Source organism: Aotus nancymaae, unplaced genomic scaffold (assembly GCF_030222135.1).
Source record: "Aotus nancymaae isolate 86718 unplaced genomic scaffold, 86718_ANA_hifiasm-v0.15.2.pri h1tg000007l, whole genome shotgun sequence".
Taxonomy (NCBI): domain Eukaryota; kingdom Metazoa; phylum Chordata; class Mammalia; order Primates; family Aotidae; genus Aotus; species Aotus nancymaae.
The window spans coordinates 64,085,882-64,093,368 of NW_026988418.1; the positions used below are offsets into that span (position 1 = coordinate 64,085,882).

A 7,487-nucleotide genomic window follows, 5' to 3' on the forward strand; every position below is an offset into this window, starting at 1 on the left:
CTGAGGTCCCAAGGCTAGCAAATTAGTATTGGTATCAGAGGAATGACTTGAATGAAATGAGTCTTCAACTAGGTTTTTATTTAATGGTAACAGCTAAAATTACTGGGCATGCCCTTCATATTACAAAGCTTAAGCACTTTTTATATACTAACTGCTTTAATCCTCATAACCACCCTAGAATGCAAGGTCTATCAATTATCTCCATTTTTATAGAAAAATGAACTAAGGCTCAGTGAGGTTAATTAACTTGTACAAATCACACAGCTGGTAAGTGGTATACAAACAAACACAGGGTTTCTGTTTAAACTAAACTAAAAGATAAAACTTCTTATTGGTTAAAAGGAATATAGATGGTATTCTCAGTGGAGATAAACAATAATGAAAAAAGAAGACAGTATATATGTATTAGCATAGAGTCCTGATGAAATGAGGAAGTAGAAGGAAAAAAAGTAAAACTGGGTTAAGTGATGACTGCTGATAAAGGACCTTGAGTTTAATCCCTGAAGTATTTGCATTGCATTTAGAAAAGATTAGAGATAACAATAAGTAGCACGAGGAAATACAAGAGTATTTTCCAGATGAATTGGAATGGAGAAAATAGTGAGAACAATTGCAAATTAGTAAGTACAGTCATCTCAACGGTTTGAAGTGGTGAGGGACTATATAGTAGGATGGTAAAAATGAAAATATGAAAGACAGTCAAATCTAGAAGTTATTTCTATTTAGATGGAAGAATTAGCAGACAGTACTTAGGGATGAGATATGAGAGGTGAAGGAACAGAAGAAAAAAAGGAGTCAATAGCTAAAGATACTGGTACTGTTCTCAAAAGGGCAAGTTGGGAAAGAAAATCGGTTTGCTGTATTTTGGCTTTTGGGGTGTAGGGGGTGAAAGTGGAACTAGGGATGAGGGTAGGAAAGAAATATATTCACGTAAGTTTTAAGTAGAGACATTTTAGACAAAATAAAAAAACTGGAGTTTTGGTAAGAGATGAAAAGCTCAAGTCATCAACTTAAAAGCTAAAGTCTAGTTAAAAACTAGAAAGTAGAAAAGTTCTCAAAGGGATTAAGCATGGAGAGAAAAAAAATTGAATAAAGAACCTTAGTTCTTTATTCTTAGTCAGGCATGGGGCTGACACCTGTAATCCCAACACTTTGGGAAGCCGAGGTGGGCAGATCATCTGAGGTCAAGAGTTCGAGACCAGCCTGAGGAAAATGGAGAAGCCCCGTCTCTACTAAAAATACAAAATTAGCTGGGCGTAGTGGCACACGCCTGTAATCTCAGCTACTCAGGAGACTGAGGCAGGAGAATCACTTTAACCCAGGAGGCAGAGGTTGCGGTGAGCTGAGATCGAGCCATTGCACTTCAACTTGGGCAACAGAAGAACCCCATTTCAAAAAAAGAAAAAAAAGAACCTTGTGAGAAAACCACCATAGTGAGTAGGAGGAGGAACAGAGACCACAAGATTAAAAAATAAAAGAAAGAAAAGAAAAAGAATCTTAATAGAAAAAAAAAAGATTAGTGGCATATGTATGCTTTGATCTTCTGGTTGGAAACTATCCAGAAAGCAAGATGAAATTCCCAGAAATGGTATGGGTCTAGGACATCTCGCCAATGGATCTACTACCAAAACATGCTCGGTTGTCCTTTTTTATTTTTTTTGCTGTGGCAGGATCCGGTTTATTCTGCCTTTGCAGGGTGGTCCTTAGAGTGGCAGGTTCCACTTTGTCTGGGGTGGAGGGGAGGCAGCACTTAGCACAGGAACATAGTGAAACCAGGCCAACGCCCAGAGGCAGCTGTGGTAGACTGGAGTATGGTGCTCCTGCTGCCCAGAAGGGAAGGCACTAAACTGAGACTGGGCCATGGCTACAGGACTGTGAACCCAAGCCTCATGTGCATTTTGGGAAGTGGGGCACAGGGTCACATGCCACAAAACATGAAATGTAGGGACTCAGCTTATGAGTTACCACATGGACAAGTAGGTACCGGGCAGGGGACACTCAGCCAACAGCCTGGTATGGACATGTGAACACAACGTTGGTGTCATATACAGACCAGGACTTCTTTTCCTATATCCCCATAAATATCAAATTCCAAAATTTCAATGTTACTAATAACCTAAGGTGGCATCTAAAACCTCTGTCAATCACATACCTCAATATTTGCTTTAGAAAACAGTCATTATAGTCAAGTTAATGCCCTTAAATAAATTTTCAAAAATCTCAAGAGACTCATCAGTGTCACAATTTAACCAACTGAGGTGTCCTGAAATAAAAATATTTAATATTTTGCCAGGTGCAGTGGCTCACACCTGTAATTCCAGCATTTTGGGAGGCCAACACGGGAGGATCACATGAGGTCAGGAGTTCGAGACCAGCCTGGTCAACATAGTGAAACCCCGTCTCTACTAAAAATATAAAAATTAGCCAGGCACGGTGGCAGGTGCCTGTAATCCCAGCTACTCGGGAGGCTGAGGCAGAAGAATTGCTTGACCCCAGGAGGCGGAAGTTGCAGTGAGCCGAGATTGCACTACCGCACTTCAGCCCAAGCGAGACTCTGTCTCAAAAAAAAAAAAAAAAAATTAATATTTCAAATCAAGGAGAACAAAGCTAATTCCTTATATTTTGAGGAATTCTTTCACACAAGTGTATCACAAAGCTACTCATTAAAACTGTTTTAAAGTAATGTTTATATAATATCAAATAACTGCTGATAAGATCACTTTAGATCAAATGAGAGACCATTAACCACCAATAAACTTAGCTTCATCATAGCCAAATTTTCTATAGTCAAACAATGATATATTTTTATTTGGTAAGTGACAGTCAGCTCTTATGGAATTCCACTTGAAATGGTAATTAAAAATCTAGTCAATTCCATTTGTATTGGGATTGACAGGGTTCCATCCTCTCACTGTAAAAAAAAAGAAAAAAAAATGAGTGCTAGCCTGTTTTTGGCACTAAATAGCTATAAGCAACTGATCCTAATGGTTTTAAGTTTGAGCATTTGGCAGGACTAGTTGATAAACTGATACTTTCCCTCCCAGTTTTTCCCCTCTGTGATCTAGATTTTTTTTTAACGTTCTATTTCTCTTTTATAAAAATCTACATTTTATCAAACCTTTCCAGATCTATTCTAGCCATTGAATAAATTCATACCTGAAAAGAGGCAATGAGTTTTTGAAGGTTTTCTTTGCCAACACTGCAGCAACACTGTATCTGTGAAGCTATTAGCAACAACACTGCAAATATAAATTCAGATACATGTATTCTCTGACCTACAGATGGCTACTTTACTTTCAACACATAAATATAGATACAGAAGTTGCAGTCACTGCCACAGGCTCATCTCCACTCTTCCTACTTTCACATCTGAGATCCAGGAACTATGACCATGAAAACCATTACAGAAAATAAATATAAATTTCTGAATTTTAGCAAATGAAAAGCAAGCATATGGAGCCACATAGGGCAGGTGGCTACAGTAGGAAGATCAGGACAACAGGGAAAGAAAGGAAATATGGATGTGGGATAGGAATATGGAAAGGAGGTAGAATATTAAAAAATTATTCTACATCGGGAGCAGTGGCTCATTGCCAGTAATCCCAGCACTTTGAGAGGCTGAGGCAGGTGGATCACCTGAGCTCAGGAGTTTAAGATCAGCCTGGGAAACAAGGCAAAACCACATCTATACAAAAAAAAAAAAAAAAAAAAAATTAGCTTGGCATGCTGGCCTGTGCCTGTAGTCTCAGCTACTCGGGAGGCTGAGTTGGGAGGACTGCTTGAACCCAGGGGTTTGAGGCGGCAATGAGCCATGATCACGCAACTGTACTCCAGCCTGGGCAACGGAGCAAAACTGTGTCTCAAAAACAAACAAACAAAAAAACCCAAAAGTTATTCTATCCACCTGAAATTTTTACATGCAGGCAGGCCTATGCCCAAAAGGATGAGCAGAAAATGTCCTTTTCTTACCACAGTACAAGTAACAAAAAGAAAAAAGTAGGAAATTAAAATGATTGCTGACTAGCCTAGAAACCAAGCCACCAATCTCAATAGTTTTTATGAGAAAACTACAAGATTACAAGTTTCAAATGCATTCAGCCAACATACGAAGGATGTGAATGAGGTAGACATGATCCCAATTCCTATGACCAGTGGGAAAATAAAAACTATAAACAAGCAAATAAAATTATATACTGTGATAGGCACAATGAGGAAAATAAAGTGCTGAGCTAGAAAACAGCTGGGGGTATACATTTTAAATAGGGTGAAGTCTTCAAGAAGTAGCTTTTATACCAAGCTCAGAGGTAAAGAAGGAGTCAGACATTTCAGGAGAGCAGGAGGAAGAATAATCCCAGAAAATGGAACATGCCCTGAGACAGTAAAGAGTTTGTCTTGCTCAGGTACAAGAGAGATCACCATGGATGGACAGGAGTAAATCAGATGGGAGGATGGGATAAAATGAAGTTTAAAGAATTTATGCAGAGTTGTGATTTTACTTGGATGTAATGGAGAGCAACTGATGTGCTTATAATGAAACGTGTTTAGAACACAGCCAAAATTATTTGTTAACTGAGAATATGTTTTCATACATCATAATCGTAAAAGTGAATATTTTAAACTGTAGAAAATTCCGTAAAGCTGCAAGTCAGTTCATAATACCATCATAGTCCTATAGCTATTGTAGCCTTTTCACTTGTAATCAGTAAACTTCCCTACCTGTTAAAATCTGGCTCTAGTGCTCTGCTCCCTTCAGAGCACTTATCACACTTTGAACTTTTTTGATTTTTTTTTTTTGGTCTTTCCCCCACACTGTTCTGTCTACTCTACAAGTACACAGGCAAAGCCTGTCTTGTTAACATTCTTTTCCCACAAGCTCATACCATACTTAGCACTAAGTAGATAATCAATACTTATTTTAATTTTTTGAGACAAGGTCTCACTCTATCGCCCAGGCTGGAGTGCAGTAGCACGATCTCGGCTCGCTGCAACCTCCTCTTCCTAGGTTCAAGAGATTCTTGTGTTTCAGCTACAGAGTAGCTTCGATTACGGGCATTTGCCACCACACCCTGCTAGTAGGTAATTAGTACTTTATGAACAATCAACAAATACTATTCATCTAGTATTTAATGAACACTTAGTTGTTCTAGACTCTGAGGAAACGGAAAGACTGAAATATACCATTCCATACCTTTAAGAAGCTCAAAAGGGGGAGGGCGGGGTCTCATAAACAGCTAAGTTATGAATGCTGTCAACAAACTGTTTTGTAAGTCCAAAGGAGAACACATATGGTCAGACAAAAAATTTTCTTTGTGCAAGCATAACTATTTACGTGGAAAATCCAATAAAGGTACAAAAGTATAATCAGAGATATTTAATTAATACCTTTACTAAAAATGTCTATCATACAAAACAGCTTCGTTTATATCAGCTGAGGATAATGGGATACTGCCTACCTTATTCCCGTGTGGACTTCAGCATGGGGAAAGTCTGACAAATATCACATTAAAAAACAAAAACAAAAACAACTCTCTAACTGCTGAGCAGTGCACAGGGTAAGCTTACACAATATCCAACCTGTTGTGTGAAATTCCAGAATTTCCATCCCTACCAGGTCTAAGGGCGCCAAGTTTTGATCTGCACTGATTCAGCAGTATGTTTACAGTCTTTTCACGGGTAATTGGCTACCTAAAGAAAAATAGTCATGGCTACACTAGCAGAAAGGAAGGGCAAATTATAAAGAACAAGGAAAGAAAGGAAGAAAAAAAGAAAAGAAAACTAATAGGATCACAGGATTAAGTTCAGCATTATTTAACAAGTGATACACAGAGCAAGTTGACAAAAACAAAAGCTTTTTCAGCATACTCAGAAGCAAAAAGAGGGCTGTGTAACACAACGTAGATCTAGCGTTTTGCTGAAGTGAAATCTTGCATTACTTAAAAGAGGAAATAACTTTCTTCCCCCTTAAAAGCACACACACACATACAACACAAAAATCAGCAACAGCTTGGCATTTTATAGATTTTTCTAGTCCCTTAAAAAAATAGCACAGCATGACCCGCAAAAAGAACATCAGTACCTTTAGCCAGCTTAAAAAACAAATTCGCAGGCTAGAAAACAAAGAAAATGACCGTGCAATAAAATGTGGTTGGTGTTAATAAAGGCAGATTTATCTAATTTATTTCTTAAACAGATGTGTTGTAAAAACAAGTAGTGTAGCTGCTGTTAGTTATGCAAAAAAAAGAAAAGAAAAGAAAAGAAAAAGAAAAACAAGTTGTGCAAGGGGCTTTAACTAGTTTTTCTCAGCATAAAACGAACATGTGACCAAATGCTTTTAGAACCTCAACTCGAATTTTATGTAAATGGCAATGGTTCTAAATTAGTAATGCTCTAAATGTCCTTACCAAAGTCTAACTTGTGTTATAAGTTGTTCAACTCAACATCTATGTATTGGACATATTCCTACTAGTTGGAGTAGGAAATGAATCTTTATTCTTGGCCCACATACAAAACACTAGTATTCGTTGAAAGAAAACTATGAATTTGCCCATTATACTGGATTTACTGATGAACTAAAAGACTTCACGCAAACTTATATATTCAATACTAATGATGCAAAATGGGAAAAATGACACCAAAATGCCAAGCACTGAATTGAAGAAAACGAGTTAAATATGGCTAAATATAAAGATCCCATTCATGCAGTGTTTCTGGGAATACTGTCAAACACCAGCAACTCTTCTGGTTATTTCTCCTCCCAAGAATACTGCTGAAATAAACGCCAGCTCAATCTCACAGCTTATCAATATAGGCTGAAATTTCTAGAAAAGTTGCTGACCAGAAGTGAGGCCCAGCCACAAACATCAGCACCACATTTCTAAGGGGAGGCAAACCCGGCAGAGGATGCCACACGGTATGTGCACTTGCTAGCATTCGGGCAGGAGGGTGTGGACCTGACAGGCAAGGTCCGTTCTGCACCGGTAGCGCCCCTACCCCTCGGCCCGCCCAGCGCTGGCCCGCCACAGTTCTTCCCACCCCTACCCTCGGCTCCCACACAACGGCCCTCGGGCTCCGGAGCCGGCGCTCCGCCACCTCAGCGTCTCTACAGAGGGGCAAGGGGGCAGTCGCCCTCGCCTCCCCACAACCCCGTGCGCGAGGCCACCCTGCGCCAGGAAGAAGGACGGCGTTCGCCCCGCGCGAGTCCATACACATCCTAAAGATCCGCCCCAGAGCATCCAGTCCTCTCTCCACTCCTCCTGGGGGAAGTGGCCCCCACAACGTCCTTCAAATCCTTCACACCCGGTGACCGCAACCGGCAGCCTTACCCCGACCCCAACAAGCACACCCCTAGAAATAACGCCTCCGACTCCAGCCGACTGGGAGACTGATCGGCAGCAGCGCGTTCACGACACTTTCGCGATTGCCGTAAAGGGAGACAGGGTCTGAACGAGCGGCGCCGAAGGCGCGCTCCTTCGGGCCATGAGCGCGCT

At 40.2% G+C, this 7,487-nt stretch overlaps 1 protein-coding gene across 6 annotated transcripts in view; it reads right to left on the bottom strand.

Annotated features, from left to right (window-relative positions):
• The window catches only part of CEPT1 (choline/ethanolamine phosphotransferase 1), a 46,981-nt gene extending 39,574 nt beyond the window's left edge, over positions 1 to 7,407 (bottom strand). The window contains exon 1 of one of the 6 annotated variants that reach the window (XM_012468127.3): positions 7,323 to 7,407. The gene's annotated coding sequence lies outside the window, so the exon portion shown is untranslated. The other 5 variants (XM_012468132.3, XM_012468130.3, XM_012468129.2 and 2 more) reach the window with 5 other exon arrangements.
• Between the last annotated feature and the right edge of the window lie 80 nt (positions 7,408 to 7,487).